This window comes from Bombus pyrosoma, linkage group LG1 (assembly GCF_014825855.1).
Source record: "Bombus pyrosoma isolate SC7728 linkage group LG1, ASM1482585v1, whole genome shotgun sequence".
In the NCBI taxonomy this organism is placed as follows: domain Eukaryota; kingdom Metazoa; phylum Arthropoda; class Insecta; order Hymenoptera; family Apidae; genus Bombus; species Bombus pyrosoma.
In genome coordinates, this window is record NC_057770.1 from 10162651 (window position 1) to 10180787 (window position 18137).

The following is an 18137-nucleotide window of genomic DNA, read 5'->3' on the forward strand; positions in this document are numbered from 1 at the left end:
GCCGTGGGGCTCACTGGTGGCCCTCACCACGGAAAATGCTTCAAGCATGATTTTATAACTCATTTTATTTGCTGCAAATAATATTTCAACATAATATACATCGCATAATGAAAAGTTCACGTCGGCGCCTTAGGCAAACCATGGAAAATTCGTCTGGCAGTCAACGTGTTAACCAGTCAAGTTAAGCTATTGCTCAGCTCTTCCTTTTTTATCAGGAGTTTTACGTGACATATGCATGTGGCCTGCAAGCTGGCCTAACGCTCATCTAGAAACAGAAGATAAGCAACCGACAACCAATCCTCAAAATACGTTGCCATAGACACACAATCAGGCAGAATTGAATTCGCTAGTATCGACAGGCAGTTTTCCGCGAATATCTCGGAAGTTACACGAGTTCACCCCTCATGTATATAGAAAAAACATGTTCAAAATGTTGAGTTTTACAACATATGAAACCAAAAATCATCGAAATCGCAGACGAATTATCTTTGTTACAGCTTCACTTAACTTTGAAAGAGTCTCGCAGTCTCGGAGAAACATCCCGAAAAATATTCGTTTGAGGCGTATTATGTCGCGCCAGGTAGCGGGTAATTCCAAATTGTAGTTAATTAATAAGTTTTTGATTCGTGTCTTTCCTTTTTCATAAAACCTTTACTTTTGAGGCGGTTATGTTGTACTAATTGTGATAGCTCCTGGCCGTAGATGTCGCTGCTGAGGTATTGTCGTATTTTCTTCCTATTTATGTATCGTAGAAGAAAAATATCGGACTACGGGCGACGGGATTCGAACCCGGGTCCCGAACGTTCGTAATTAACCTATGTCGCTAACCACTGCGCTATCGTCGTCAAGTTTTAATTAATGTTGAAATGACGGTATATTTGTGCTGTCGAGTCCCGCCCTTACCAAAAATAGGGACCACGGGGCACCAGGTGGATTTAAATCTGGTATTTGTAGCTGAACTAACTACACTATAAGGGCAATACTCATTTGTGCACATTCTTCTTCACAACCATTACACATCAATTATTTCGGGCAGGTGACCTTCGTGTTCAGTAATATCACACGAAGTTATGAATGTGGCCCTATAATTGATGTAAATTACTCTTAGATAAGAATTACTCTTAGATACCCTAATATTTATTTAGCGATGTTGCAGGTACTAAGAATGATACGAGGAGGGCTTTTTCTTTTTTTTTTTTTTAAATAATACCCTAGAGAGTAATGTATATATAGTACGGATCGTCACATATCACATTTTTTACTGTTTCTAACCATTTGTACTAACAAATCCCAGAGCGAGTAGGCTTGAACAACGGCTGTCCTAAGTGTTTGCAGTCAGCTACAGTAACCACATAGCCACCGTCGTCCGTTTGTAGTTTGTGTCGAAATGGCGGTATTTGTGCTGTCGAGTGCCGCCACACGTTTTACAAAGTTTCATAAAGCGTCCTTTAAAGTTATGCGTTGCGTTATTTTCCGGTTCACTAGCGCAGCTTCCGCTGTTGCGTCACAGCGTCGTAAATTTATAGACGATTAAAATGCAACAAAATGTGTCCCAGGAAGAGAGGAAAGTTTGTCGGGGCACGCACGTGGTAGCGTACGATGTTTCTCGTGTTGGGAAACGATACAGAGACCGCGTGCCCCGACGCCTCGATAAATCCTTCTCGACGCTTCCTCGTTTGCTAAAGCGTGCGTGCCCGCGCGTGGAAAGCAAATTTCTAGCACGCTCTTTTATTCTCCCTCTTTCTCTTCCGTTCTTTCTCTCTTCCCCTGCGTTTTTTCTCTGTAACGAAATAAAATACGGTTGTTGGACGATCACGTTATACGCGGCTATAGTGGATTCACGCACGCAATATTCGTAATTCATAATGTTGAAGCGAACGCGGTTCAGCCAGAATAGAAGAGAAAAATTATGAACCGTGCCACTGATGTTTAAGCATTTCGTAGGTTTCACGGTTAAAGCGTGCTCCTCACGTGCGTGCGCGCGCGCGCTCCTCGGCCCGGATAATCGACATTTTATTTAATTGCTCTGCAGCTTCTGTGCTTTACGTTCCTTTATTTATTCGAAATTAAATGAGCACAGGATTGCCGCGCATAGGAATACGATTAATTTTTAATTTGCATTTCTATCTCGCCTCGCTATATTTTAACGATGTACAGGGACGCGTACGTGTTGTTTATAGATCTTCGCTGGCTAACATTTTGGTCGATTAATAACAGCGATCAAAGTAACGTAAACTTGACGAGGAAGCAGTAACCAGAAGTAGCGCTTTTGGCGGACTACAAATGTAAATTATTTCTTAAAGGATATTGCAATGATATACTGTATTATTTACTATGTATGTAATTACTATTTCAATGTCATTGTTTGCATTAATGTTGAACGCGTTTTTGTTATTTCAACAAATGTTCGTCAATCTGACGTGTAATTTAGAAATTAAAGAATCTGAAGATAAAGAGAGCTTGTTAGTTACGCACGCTCTATCCACCGTTCATAAAAATTAGGACACCTGATACATATTCAGTATAGATTCGATGCTTTCCGCTGCTTTTATTTTCTACCTCTTTCATTACACACCCGTTATTTTGTTCGCGTTATACGCGCCTTATAATATAAAATACTGAACGAAATAAAATTCGTTCAAGTTTCTCGACGGATGTAACGAGCAAGCGTCGCGAAACTTACGGTCAGCGGTTTATACGCACTAAAATATTCGTTTCTCATTTGATACGGACGAATTTCTGTCCGAATCATTTTCCCGGTTAAACTAGACCATCCAGTATATCGTTACGTGTATTCTTATTACGTTCCAACGTTCGAATAGCAATTTCGTCCCGTTGGTTTCTTATTTTTTCCACGATTGTTCTTCCTTTCTCATGCTATTCTGTTTCGTTTCTTTCGTTCGTCTCTTGCCCCAGCGGGCATCTACCCTGCTGCTTTCAATCGAATATTCGATGAAACGGTCAGCGACTCCGGCGAGAAAGCGAATTTTAATTAGCAAGAGAAACTTCCCTCGTCGCGGCCGATTAAAATCAGACGGAAACGCGAGTTTTGTAAGCGAGATCTAACGATTAAAAAACTGGAACATCGTTAATTAACGGTGGTATGTTAGATATTTCAATCATAGGGGATCGTTAAGCGTACTTGACATGATCCTCGACGTCGATTAATTATCCGCAGGGGAGCCTCGTATTTGACCTGGTCCAATCGTCATTCGGTTAATTGTATCATTATATCAGACACGTCGCCACGGGTTAAATAGTTTTAATCTATTACTCAGGCTACTTGACACGTTACATCAACGAGATTTTTTTCGTCCTTTCTTTATTCCTTTCCTTCTCTCTCTCTCTCTCTCGTTCCTCCTTTTTTTATTTCTTTTTTTACGTTTCCTGCTTGTAATCCTGGCCCGGGGCTTGCATTGCCAAGGATGACATCATTCCTACGGTTTTTCGAATCTTTTTTCACCGCCCTTCTTTCGCTCATTTTTCTTCGTTATACCTTGTCCTGCTTCTGTCTTTGTCCCCTCTGTTTCTTCGTCTCCTCGACCTTTAACTTGGAACACGAGGCAGCTGGCTGAAATCGGGTCGAAATTACCAAAGAACTCCGCCATACTTTCTTCCCTTCCATCATTTCTGCATCTTTGAATCGTGCGGTCGTTGATGCGTACAAATTCGATCTAATTTTCTTACAGTTCAAATATCTTTGAAATATTTTTTTTCAAGCTGTCGGTTATTTCTTCGTGCCGTGTACTTTTTACTTATTCGTGGCCTTTTTGTAGCGTGTCAACTAAAGTAGCCTCAAGCTCAGACATCGTTGACATATGGAAAATCTCATTTACCGAAATACGCTTTTGAAGGTCTGCGATGAAATATGGTTTGTGTGTTTTACTTTCTATGAAGAAATAGAGTGAAACAGCTTCTGCGTGTAGTAACAATAATGTTATTAGACAATTATGAGACTTCTATCCTAATAAATAGTTTACTTTTAGACTCAGTTTTTGTCGATATTATCAAAGTCGACGATTATTCAAACGTATCATTTCCCTAGAAATTCTTCCAAATTCCGTTAAATATTCTTCCATTAACAAGTTAGTGTCATTAGAACAGAATATCAAATTATTAGCTGTCTACAGAATGGACAATCATGAAATCTTTAATCCTTTGCACTCGGAATTTTATTTCAATTTCATTACCAGCATTTTAAGTGTTTTATTTGAAATTTACTTTAACTAAGAAATAAGACAATTTAAATAAATAAATGAAGAAAGAAATTCACTGAAATACCAGTTTTATTCACACTATTGTTGTATTTTGTAATTTTTAAGTGCATGATATATCTTAAAATAATTTCCAGGATACAATCCTGCTTTTCTTTCGCACGTTTCACAAAAAAGGTGGACATGAAAGAATGTCGAGTGGGACTCGGCAAAGGAGCTCCTGAGATAAAAACTGATGTCATACTCGACATAGAAGTGCAAAAGGTTGATATAACATATCGCTTAATATATTACACATAGTTAATCAATCGAAGCGATATGACAAAAATGAATAAACATGCAGAGTCTCCTACTCAGTAAAGGCAAATACAAATACAGACTGGACACTATGTAACCATCTGATCTTCACTATCAATAACTTTTAAACAAAATGAAAAACAACGATCTTTTTAGTACAAGTCATTTATATGTACACAATATACATTTGGCGACTATGTATTTACATGAAGCGATAGGAAAAATTTTTACGAACGTCGCAGCATAACATTCATCATTATACTGACGTTGTATATTTAAACGAATGCTAAGGCTTTTCTACAAATTGAAGTAACAAAAGAACTCGTAAATACGATTCTGATAACGTATACTGGATAGACTCTGATTTTCGATTGCTTGGTATCTTCCCCCTAACTACTACCGAGAATTAACACGAAGCTATTTCTAACAAAACTGTTGAAGGTCACCGCTCTTAAGAAAACTCTACATCTGGTCTTTTTAGCTTTCTAAAGCACTGAAGCCATCGACAGCGCATAGACAAAAGACTGCGACGAAGGCAGGCCATAAACAGTCGACAGGCGACGTTGGCTTCAGGGTTTTTCAGTTATAGAGTAACACTGCTAGCGTGCGGATCTGGACCAGCTCATATTATTATTTCAATTTTTTGTACTTTTCACTTCCGTATTTCAAATATATTTTTCTACCTTATAATTTATCCACGCGTCTCTCTCATTATACATCTAATAACCTCAACAAAAACCAATCAAAATGACTGGTCTATAAAAAAATATGCTATATAAAATAATAATAGAATATTTGTATATTTATTGATTTATTACTTTCTTACAGAAGGAATTCCATGTTATGTAGTACATTTTTGGTATTATTAATCCATCTGGGGTCGACACATTTATAAAATTGTAGAACCAGTCGTTTCGACTGGTGTGGTATTTCCAGTGTTAGCATCTAGCGATTTAGCGATCGATTCGAAATTTTCCTCATAACTGATATCATCATATCGAATGATACACAGTAAAAATTTTGAAAACGTATGGGAAGTTGTACGAAACGAGGAAACTGGTTAATTGGGGTTCGATAAACAGATTGCAGGACCCTTTTACACTTTGACAAGTACCAGTCATTTTGGCTGCTATTGGTATAAGTAGCCTTGATACAAAATTATTTTCAGTTTGAATACATAAAAAAGAAAATAAAATTCGTTATATTATTCTTTTAGTTATCGTCGCGAAACTCGTTACATCTGTGGCGGCACTCGACACTAACTACCGTCGGTTAGCGCCTTAGGTTGCGAACGTTGGGAACCCGGGTTCGGATCCCGAGGACCGAAGTCCGATTTTTCTTCCACGATTCTTAAATAGAAAGAAAATACAGCAGCCCCCCAACAGCGACATATATATAGCCAGCTATATATATTATCTACTATTATCAGGGACACGTAGTCGACGACATAAACACCTCACATCATTGCGGAAAAAATATAACACGAAGTAGGAATTTGAAAATAAAATTGTAAAACTAATCAATTCGACTATTGTGGTAGTTGTAGTGCTAAAGTATACACCGTTGACATATGGCAAGAGATATTCGAGCAGACGATAGAAAATTATATGGAAGCAGGGATTATACAAAATACGGAGAAAATGAAGTCGTATAATAAGCTGGCTGTTTTAATGTTAATGACGGGTTTCGATCGATAGGAAATGCAGGAAGCCCGAAGCGACGACGAAAGAGGCCAGGAACGGAAGAATAGAAAGATTATCGATGTTTGATTGACGTTTTCATTGCCGCCGGTTACTCTGCTCAACACAGGCCGGCGTGCCACTGACGTGCACGGAAATGATGTATAAAATCTCGTCTTTGATGCGCGCCATTAGTATGCGAAAATGTCGAATTCGATGAAAGGTTTTAACGCTCCATTTCGCTTTTAAGCCTGGCATTTTATAACATTCGCGCCGCTACCTGAAAGCGGTTATTAAATCAATTATCCGGCCAATTATCGGTTAAAAGCAAAATAGAATTTTTGCTCGCGCACGCGTTGCCCTTCCTTTCGAAATTCTATTTTCACGATTGACGAACGACGATCGGCCGATTGTAAGGCACGCGGAAAAGTACCTGATTTTCCCATAGGTAGACATTTATGAAAATTCAGGTTCTTCGTGATCTACGCAAATTCCAACTTTTACGAACTGCTGTTTCGGATGTTCGTTTGGCTCAATATTTCACTTGTGTATGGAATAACGTAAATCCTTAGGATAAATCAGACGATCGATTCTGGAAAATCGAGTTTATTTCGGGAATAATTAAATTAAATACAATAACAGTTAATAACAAATTTACTAGGAATTTTACCTAAATTACCGTTCTTCTCTCGCGATCTATTCTATTTAGCAAACGAGTGCCGGTAAAACAAAACAAAAGTAAAAAATGTCGGTTGGCGGGTAGTTAGAATTTTATAGAATTTATATACACAGGGTGGTTGGTAACTGGTGGTACAAGCGGAAAGGGGGTGATTCTACGCGAAAAAACAAGTCGAAAATATAGAATAAAAATTTTTCGTTTGAGGCTTTGTTTTCGAGAAAATCGACTTTGAATTTTCGCTCGGTACGGATGAAAGAAAAGATTATTGTAGCCTTTCATACTTTAAAACAATCGAATACGTTAGAAAGTGTTCATAGAAATTTAATTAGAAGAGCAGAACTATGTGTTCGGCAGAATGGGAAACATTTTCAGCAATTTTTGTAATAATAAACTTTATGATTACTTCATATTATTTCATTATGTATTCCTGATCTTCCGTTACGGCAAAAACAAACTTAAACTGCGATAATATCCATCGAGACAACGATCTACAGTGAGATCCGTTATAACGAGACGTGATAAAGTGCACGCGTACCGAGCGAAAATTCAAAGTCGATTTTCTCGAAAACAAAGCCCCAAACGAAAAATTTTTATTCTATATTTTCGACTTCTTTTTTCGCGTAGAATCACCCTCTTTCCGCTTGTACCACCAGTTACCAACCACCCTGTGTATATATATAGTGATTCGCGAGGAAGTGTTGCAACACTTACGCAAATCTTTCGTAAGTATTTTACGTGCGTTATACGAAACATTTTGTTTGGTTGGCGCTATAACGACACACGACGATAATAATCATACTATTGATCGACCCAATATTTCAATTATAAAATTTCAAACGAATCTGGAAGAAAAAGAGAAAGAGAGTCGACGAGTAACGTTCCATTGACAGAGCGGTGCATGAATCGGAAGCAAAGTTGTCGTGACGTTTGCTGCGCCTCTGTCCACGTGCAATATTGACTATAGCCGGGTCTCTGTGTCTTCAACATTTCCCGATTGCACGATATTTTATCCATGCGGCCTCTAACTTCCCGTTACTTTACACAAGAATCTTTACTTCTGTAAATACGCTTGGTAATACGCTATGCGTTGTTACCAAATCGTGCTTGACTATAAGAAGCGTAATAGCAAGATGTCTTTATCGTTGCTTGGGTTTGCGACGCGAACAATTATTGACTCGTGATAAACGGCCAATACGACGATGGCATACGAATGACAAAGAAAGGAAGAAAGGCGATATAAGGCTGCGTTTACATTGAACAGCTTTGAATTTTTCTTATTTTACCTTGTACCTTTCAATTCATTAATATTGGCGATATAATAAATTATTGAGTATAAGTATACTGATAGCGTTAATTGTAGTTGATCGTGTAAACACTGTGAAATTGTAATTAATATCTCGAGCGACTGAGACGAACAATTATCGAATAATTATAATTAATTATGATTATTATTACAGATTGTTTATAGCTGTAAATAGTGATAAATATTGGCGAATAATTAATAACTGATAATAAAATATGTATTATTGCTTTACGTAGTACGTTTTATCTCGAACGATGAAAATGTAAGAGCACGGTGTAATATAAATCTTTCAGTCGACAGGAAAAGGTAATTGCTCAATGTAAATGGGTCCCAAGGGAGCCATTCTTGTGTAATAACAATAAGGGTACGTGATTTTTACGAAGTCTGTTTAAACTGATTAACAGTTATATGGTGGTAGACTTTCTTGAAATGTAAGTATAGTATTAAAGAACAAATATAATTTTTCTTAATTTAATTACCGCTTATCGTTTATTGAGTTTTTAAAGTGTCACGTTTAACAAACTGATTTTTAAACTGATGTGCGTGGTACCTGAAAAACTAGTCGGTTGAACAATCTCGGAAAAAGCTCATTTGTTGCAAATTTCTCCGGGGACCGGAGCGTTAGAATTTATCAATTTTTCATGCTTTTCTTGAAAAAGAAAAAAATAGTCGCAGCATAAACTATTTAAGTTTAAGAAAGTTTCTGAACTACCACATTCTGACGACTGTGACAAAGGCTATATTGCAAGCCAACAATGATTACAAAGTCAAAGATGATCACAAGACTTGCATAATACACAATAAACGATAAAAGCTGAAATTTAAAAATTATATCTATGCTTCGAGACTATTTGTTTACATCGCAAAAAGATCTAGTCTCGCGGAACCAATAATTAGATTAAAGAAATTTATAAAAATCATTTGCTACTATTGTCGCAACTCGAGAAACTCCCCTTAAGCAAAGCGATTTTTCGTCGTTTGCTAGTCTGCGATTACAACGACAGTTATATATAACGAAACATCAAAAGGAGAAAAATAACGTAACAATAAAAAATTCCCTCGATCGTCATATATCACGCGTCTACCTATTTCAAATTAACCAGCTTATTGTATCTCCTACGCTGGTAATTCGTTGGAATCTCGTTTCTTCTTCCTAAATAATTACAATTAACTGGCCTTTTTAATTTTTTAATTATTGATCAACTTATATTCGTTAATTAAACATGCAATTCCATGAAATTGGAGATAGTGGAGTAATTAAGAACCGTCATAAATCGACGAAACTAACATCGGGGCAATGCATGTATTTCAATTCGACGTCGTAAAACGTCGAAATGAACGGTGTAACGGTAAAAACTGTCGTAAATCATGTTTAATTCTTACATTTGTGTCAACCCTACATTTTTAATTACGCTGTTACGGGTTTCATCGTTGCGAGCGGATCGTTCAAGTTTTATGGTCGTTTTTATTAAGTTTCTGTTGTCCCAAGCGTCGTAGACATAATCTTCATCTTATTTGCTTGTATCGACACCGGTAACTGTTATCCAATGATTACAATCTATCGAATGGCCTCTCGTTTCACCACCTCCCTTCTATTTTCTTCCCAAGATGTTTGACCGGTTATTGTTTGTCGGCACGTTTGACGATCGATCGATCTATTACGAAACGTGTCGGGTGTCGTGGAAATCGAAGGATAAAAGTTCAAAATTGCGTAACTGCAAAATTACAAAATTACGAAATAAAAGATTATAAAATTACGAAATCTGAAAACGCAAAATAAAGAATTACAAAATTACGAACTTACTCGAAATTGCGAGATTAAATGATAAGAAACGTGCAACTTGCAACTTTTCAATCGTTCGAAGGCCGAAGCTTTAATTGAAAAAATGACGGCTCGGTGTTACGCGGGATAGATTGATTGTCTCGTACTCGAACCAGCAGCAAGATTTGTTCGTCGGCTTATTCCGTTGGAAACGTATGAGGTGGATGGATGAAATCGCGGCGCGGAACGTCGAGCGAATCTTTCATCGAGAGCACATTCAAGGCACGGATAAAAAGGATCGAATAGATTTTAGTAGCGAGTAATCGTACTGTGCAGGATAGTTGGTCGAATGATCCTCTTTTATGGGATGTAAAGACCTTTTCCTCGCAATTCTTCCTGTACCGAATGCGTAACTGCATTTTATTCCGCGTTCGTCTCGCAAAAGATCGGTTATTCGACCGTTATTCTAACCCCCGTTTTCCATTAACGTTTTCCTATGAAATATGTAAAAATTTACATTTAAATGCTCAACGAGAGAACCACTCAAAACTTTCAATATTTTTCAGTTTTTTAGCAATGTTAACGGACATGAGGGAATTCCAAAAACAAAATGTTTTTATTACATTTTCATATGTAATTATTATTAAGTAATTACAAAAAGTTTATATAATAATATACTTAGTGTAATTAATTGGTATATATTTTATAGTATATATATAATTAATTAGTACATATTTAGTATTGTATTAATTATTATAGTAAAATTTATATAATAATATATTTTTTATATATTTTAGCAATTACTTAGTAGTAATAACTATATATAATAGCTGGTATATGTAATAATAGTAATAACTAGTAGTATCTAAATATATATATAGTGTGTGTTAACGTTCACAAGTGTTAGGACATCAGTGATGGTCTTATAAGAAAGTGATGATTAAACTGCAGATATTTACCCAGTATCATATTTTTCAGAATAATTAAAAAAATAATTAAAGAAATAAAATCATGGTAGAAAATTGTTTTATCTACCAAATATTACAGAAAGCACTATAATTCGGATATTTTATATATTTTATATTCTGTGCAATTTTACACCTTCAAATTTTCTACGAACGGATAAAAATGCGCGTTCTAACGTAAATTAACGTACGTCGACGAAGAAACGATTAGTCAGTCAGAAGCTAAAACAAAATTGCGATTGAATACTCGCAGCGAAAAATCTGTTATTGTATCGATAATATTCCTGACATTTATGAACTAGAGTGCATGTATAATACAATGTAATAACGACGCGTTATAAAATGTGAAATTTCTGCGCGTGAACCTAATTCGATAACCAAGGACTTTTACCTCTTTCCACGCGTTTCACCTTTCTATCGGTGTTCTCTTTCGACTCATTTCACGTTTCTTCCCCTCTGGCTTCTCTGCTTCTTCGTTGATTCTTCCTCGTTCGATGAAACGAGAAAAGGGTGGAGAATAAGTAGGAAGAAGAGGAGGAGGGTAGGAAATTGCACCGTTGGAAATTCACTTTCTTCCCTTGCCACGAAATTATCATCCCGGAAGTCAGATACGAATCTGTCGAAGCTGTCTCAGTGGACGTAACGAATTACCGGTAAACAGGGGAAACGAACGTACGTACAGGGCGTATCCGTCGCGACTATTGATTCCTCATTGTCGTATGCGGTGCGAGGGACACGCGAAGCGAACTACCACCCTGCGTGGACAAAAAGGTGAAACTACCTCTTCCCCTTCCTCTACTCCCCTTCGAAAGGCGTTTTCCAAACAGCTGGCTTTTCTCGACTTTTTCAATCTACTACCTTGGTGAATTTTCTATACCTGGTGAAACGTTGTTCCGAGGGATAACGATAATGTCGTAGGTACGTAGCTTAAGCAAAGATATTTGGCTTATGACGATAGGAAAACGTTATCTTGTTTAGCGCACATTGTCTCGTAGATATGACAATTTTTTTTTTTTGTTAGAACAGACCCATGTTTCTCTTTCTGGTATCAGTTTTCTTGTTTTTTAAAAGATTTATCTCGACCTCGTACATGTAACTCGTGCAAGTATTGTATTTTTACAAGAGATTGATAGAGAGACTATCGTGAGTAAATACTAGCAACAATATTTAAAAGCAGTTAGAATTTGCACGAGTTTTATTATATTTAATCGTAATTTGAGAAGCTTTTAAATAAGCAACGCAGATGGACAATTTCCATTCTATAAGATACACGAGTCAAATTTAGAATCCTCAGAAGCCAAATCGATCAACTTTGCTTTTTATAAAGCTATTGATTTTACGTTATCGAGGTACATAATTAATATTCAACGTCGCAAGAAAGGAATCTTATCTCTTAAAGGAAGAAAGGATCTTATCTATTATAACATGCAACGATACAAAGAATATTCAAACACATTAAAAATATTCGATGCGTGAAATCAATCTTTGTATATATATATATAGGTTCCATTTGCTTCGTGAAGTTAACAAAAATAGAACATTGTGGAAAAGTCCGCAATCTGTTTATAAGCGACAGCGCGAGTATAATACTTTTTCAATTAGCAAGTGTTCTATGACAATGTACACCTGTTCGTTGAAAACGAATAGTCTGCTCGCAATCCGTACGCGTGGAACAACGAGTCGAATACGGAAGTCGTATTGATTGCGCGTTTCGGCGTATCGCGATTTATTGTTCCGCCGAGCGAATGGTTTTCCACTTAAGTGGCCGGTCTCGAATTTCCCCGTGGCTGCTGGCCTCGGGGTGGGCGGAATAATTTATCGAACGAAACGAATGTCCCGGCCGCGAACACCGTCGGCGAACTTTAAATCCCAGTTGGAGCGTTCTAAGGAAGATCGATATGAGTTTTTAAGGGACACGCGAACTTCTATTTCGGTGTCGAAACGTGACCGGGCCGTTTCGCCTTCTGCGAAACGCGTGCCGACGAAAAGAAAGGAAGAAGAGGCGGCCGGCTTCTCTCTCGACATCTGGAAAATTTTCAAACCGTATGCCGATCGCCTTAAAATAAACCGACAGAGAAACTATGGAATTTCCTTATTACGCTCTGCATATACGAAACGATGCCAAGATTCGACGACACAGTGGACTCACGAAAGTATTTAACTCGGTTTTCCATCCGGCGCTACTTTCTCAACGTCGAAAAGTATCTCACGTTCGAGCAAATTATGAAAAAATTGTTACTGGCATGCGCGATTCCTCGTTCCAACTTTATGCTGAATATTCTCTTAAAATACTAGCAAGCTGTTTTGTTTGCTAAAACGAGTAAAATTGAAACATAGAGATTCGAGGGTTGTAGTAATGGTAAGCACCGGAGATCTCGATTTTACGTGTATCTGAAACATACGTGTACACGTGTAGTTAATATATCCGTGTTTTAATCCATGTACTTCTCAATACACGGGTACACGGCTATTAAAATACACGATTACACGGATCATAATATCTATACATGTATCCGTGTGCCGAGGTTCACGGATACGCGTATCGAAATGTATAATTTCACGTGTATTAACCTGTAGCCCGTATTTTATTTTCTAATTAAATATCAGAATATTTAGATATGTAAATTGTTTGTGAGACTTAATTTACTGGGTCGCGGGTGAAAATAAGAAACATTATGGTTTTGGTTAATAAAGTTTAATTTATTAATTTTTTGTTTCGAGATATTAAAACTAAGGTATTAACATTTTGTGGCAATAAATGGTTTCTTCTTCTTTTTTCTTTTTCTGTTACAATATTTCCAGCACATGAAAAACACTGTTCTTCCATCGCCGAGGTTGCTGGAATTGTTAAATGTTTTTTGGCAAGTTCGGAAATTGCTGGATATTTATTTGCACCAGCCTTCCACCATTCAAATGAATTTAAATCGAAGCGTAATTGTGGCTCGGTCATATATGTTTCAATTGGAATGTAAAAATCAATGTTATCGGTGATCTCGTTATATAAAAGTTCGAGAGCAGATTTTTCATTTGCCTTTGCTGCATTTACTATATCCGAGTCTTGAAGCGAACGTTTTACTTTTGTACGAATTGTTTCTTTAACGTCAGATGTTTCGTGCTCCAGATTTTTGTATCTTGGACCAAAAAGACGGGATATAATTTAATGAAAATTTAATGAAAGAGCGATCATCATTCTATTCGAGTTTGAAGCGTCTCGAAATTTCCGAAATTATATATTTTTTTTAATATACCCTAGCACTTCAAACGAATATCGCCAGAAAATTTATGCAATAATAAAAATGCTAGCGGATTATCAGAAATGATTTACTTATTTGCGTATGCAAACATTCTGATATCTAATTAAAAATGAAATATGATATACGAATTAATACACGTGAAATTATATAATTTCTATACACGTGTATCACTGAACACGTACAGACATTGCTATCCCTGTATTTCAATAGCCGTATTATACTTCAATGTACCCGTGTATTAACAAGTACACGGATTAAAACACGCATGTATTAACTACACGTACACGTATACACGTGTATTTTCAATACACATTCAAAATCAGAAACTCTAGCGAATACTCATAAAGAAGTTTCTTACGAACGTATTACGTGTGCCGTAGGGTAGCCTGGGGATTTTTATGCCTGGAAAATCATACGAATTGTGTATTTTTCACGTGTCACATTCTTACATTCGATACATCGCACCTATTTTTCGTTTGGTTCCCCAGTGCCGTAGGATTTCGTGCGGATCAGACAATAGTATTCTTTATTTTCTTCGTCGCTAGATTTATTATTTTCTTTTGTATAGGCATTACAAGAACGTTACTATCGTCGATCATGCTTCTGAGTTTAAATTATAAATTTTGTCTAACGATGTGCACAATGCTATTAACCCTTTGCGGATTGGATCGCTATGAACGAGAGATATTGGCGCGTTCAGTTGAGAAAATATACACGTTGAACGTTTGCGTTATTCATTGTCGAGGCTCGTATTACGTTCATCAATATTTAGTTCATCATCATTGTCGCTATTAGTGGAAATTGAAACGTCTGAGTCGATTTCTTATTGAACGGGTTTCGTTTCCACTGCCTGAAGCACTATCGTCGTCTTCTATCTTGTCAGGTTCAAATTAATGCTCGTCATCACCACTATCACTATCGATCACGTCCTTTCTGGATATTTTAGGCATCATGTATGAGGTATTATAAAAAATATATAAAACATATAAAAAGCTTGTTGATTCGTCTGTTAATGCCAATGAAAGACTTTTTTTTTATTTGGAAGTAGTTTACAATCAATTCTCATTGAGAATTATAAGTAAATTATTCTGGCGTGGTACTATAACGTGAATAATAAGTTTTTTTTATACTTGGATGAATTTTACAATCAATTCTCATTGAGAATTATAAATAAATTTTTCTGGCGTAGTACTATGTCATGCTTAATAAGTGTTTATCGTGTGTCTGATTCTAGTTGAATCTAGTGCTTAAATCTAAAGGGTAATGTCTTTTTAGCCTGCGGATCTGATCCGTCGTGTCAAGTAATTAAGTAACTAGTGGGTTTTGATGGTTATTAACTCTTATGTTATATCTGTTACTGAATTTGGATAATTTTTCTTTAACTGTAGGTATCTTAAGGTCGCGATGTAGCCAATGAAAGACTGAAATTCGTTTTGACTCGACCTTCATCCTATATCGCGAGTTTACGTTAAACGGAAGATAAAATTTCTAAAGATCTATAATTTTCTTTTATCAAAAACATAATACTGTTTAGTTTACTATACCCATATGTAAATACGCATTAGATTATCGCTCAGAAAAATAGACGTACGCCAGCCACCTCAAAGTAAGTGTCTCCGGAACTGTGAACAGATTCGGGTGGCTATATGCCGACACGCGTCCGTGCCACGTAGGAGACTCAAGAAATCACGAAACCGATAGATCGCCGGTGATCTTGTCACGATCGGCTCACTTTAAAATCGGAGATAAAGATGTGGCGGCACTCGGCTACAATGTATATCGCCGAAGCGAAGTGCCCAATGAACTATCAATATCCCAATGGGTTTTCCGCCGAATGTTCGAGAAGAAGGCGTACGTGGCAACAGTCGCGGACGCCTAACAAGCTCAAGGATAGTGAGGATATTGAGGGGTGACAAAAGACAAATAACCGAATCCGATCGGAAATCGAGTTGCAAGAGTCAGTCTTAAAGAGTCACGCATAAAGCATAGGAAGTAAATTGTAAACCCAGTGTTAGAAAAAAATAAAGTTTCTTTTTTATTTTTCATCTTAAATTCCTTTTTTTATTTTTATTTGTCATTTTACGTGACAATTTCCTCGCGTCGCAGTTCGAACGTTTCACGAATAAGGTGAAGAAATTGAAGTTTGTATATGATAATAGAATTTATTATGCAAATCCAACAGAATGATGGTTCAAAGTGTTACAACAAAATGATTCATAGTGTTACAAGAGACTAGGACGAGCGCCTATTTTGGAGGGTTTTTATACTGAGGTTTTAGTCCCTCTGGAGGAGTTGTCGTCTGGTGTATCTCAGAGGCGCCTATTCCGTTACTATTTGGTTATTGTTTCGATGCCTGTGGTATGCAGGATATCTAGCCTATGCTATTACTGTTTCTGAGCGGGTGGTCTTCTTGAGCGTGTGACATCCGCAATGGTAAAAAGACCACGGCTACTGTTTGCCGCAAAGGGTTAAGTAACGATCCGTATTGCTTAAATCGAGGGCCAGATTAAAGATGCAAAAATAGAAAAATCAACTACTTGCGGAGGAGACATTCATGTTACAATTTTAAGCGAATAAGAAAAAGTTACTTCAGGGTATCAAAGAATTAATCTTTGCGCTATACACGTGATTATCGCGTGCCTATATTGGCTGATATGGGTGTGTGCATGCCAAATATCATTTTTCGTTATATGTTCCTAATTTGCGTTAATATCCAACACGTATTTTGAGATATTTAACGCGTCACATTCGGTTTATCCTACATAGAATATATCTAATGTGCAAAGATATATAAAATATGGCAATTATGCTAGTCTCTGTAAAATTTTGTAAATAATACGATTTCCTAACTGGATTTCATTTCTCTCGATTATATTCGCAGACATATTTACGGAAAATGTAATATACTCTATCTAATATATTAAATCTAATATACTCCTTTGTATAAATCTTTAGATTAGTTTGAAATTTGCCGATGTAATTTTGATAATCGTGTCTCATTACAATCTCGTGGTTTTCTGTGTAGACGAAATAGCGCCGAAATTCGACCACCGTAATTATGTCTTTTTACGCACGAGCGTAATTCATTGCTGACTCCACCAACAGATAATTACAGGTCGCAGTGTGTACGCTTCCCTCGTCACTTCTCTTCGCCGGTTCTCTTGGAAATAAATCACAGCGTGTCTGACATTCCTCTACGGAAACGATTACGGTTGGCCGACTAGGACCGATTTCGAGAAACGTTTCATGGCCCTTACGCTTTCGTAAATCATACACCGCTACCTTGTCTTTTTCAAGAGAAACTCTGGTTAAAAGTAGGTATGAGATCGAGGCAGAACGTGATGGATATAAAAATTCTGTCATATTTTCCACAAATTTCAGAAATTCTTTAACGACAAGAAAGAAAACAATAAAAGTGTCCACGAGAACGCAGCGAGGTTAATTTCATTTAATCTAATGTAACCGAAAGCTTCCTAATTCGTCGTTTTATGAACCGACAACGAGGATATCTAACTTAATAAAAATCTAATTTAACCGAAATCGCGTTACTTCCGCTTAAAATTGGTATTATTGAATTCTGAAAATTGATAATATCGAACCTCCCGAGCTCTCTGAAAATTGTAAACCAACTTTAGCCAGGAAAAGAGAAATAAGATGTATAGAGACCGAACAAATGCCGGAGAGAATATTTCGAGGAAGAAATTCGCCAACGCAATTATTCGGTAGCTAACGAGCTTGCGGAAATTCGGATACTCGGTTCTGGTCGGTAATACGTTTCACATTTTTCGTAGCGGGCAGAGTCGCAAATCCCACGACTCCTCTCCGCTCTTTCACCGATTCCTTTCATCGTCAATTACACCGAGGGACACATGCTATACCACGGAAGAAGCAGCGACATTAGCGTAATGCTAGCTGCCAAAGAGTCGCTTGTTTTCGTGTATCGAGCACACAGAAAGGTCGTGGAACCGTTGAGACGGTAATATC

The 18137-nt window shown here is 37.1% G+C and overlaps 1 protein-coding gene across 5 annotated transcripts in view; it reads left to right on the forward strand.

Annotated features, from left to right (window-relative positions):
- Positions 1-18137, forward strand: part of LOC122570691 (plexin-A4) — a 430296-nt gene that overhangs the window by 34816 nt on the left and 377343 nt on the right. The window lies entirely within an intron of this gene.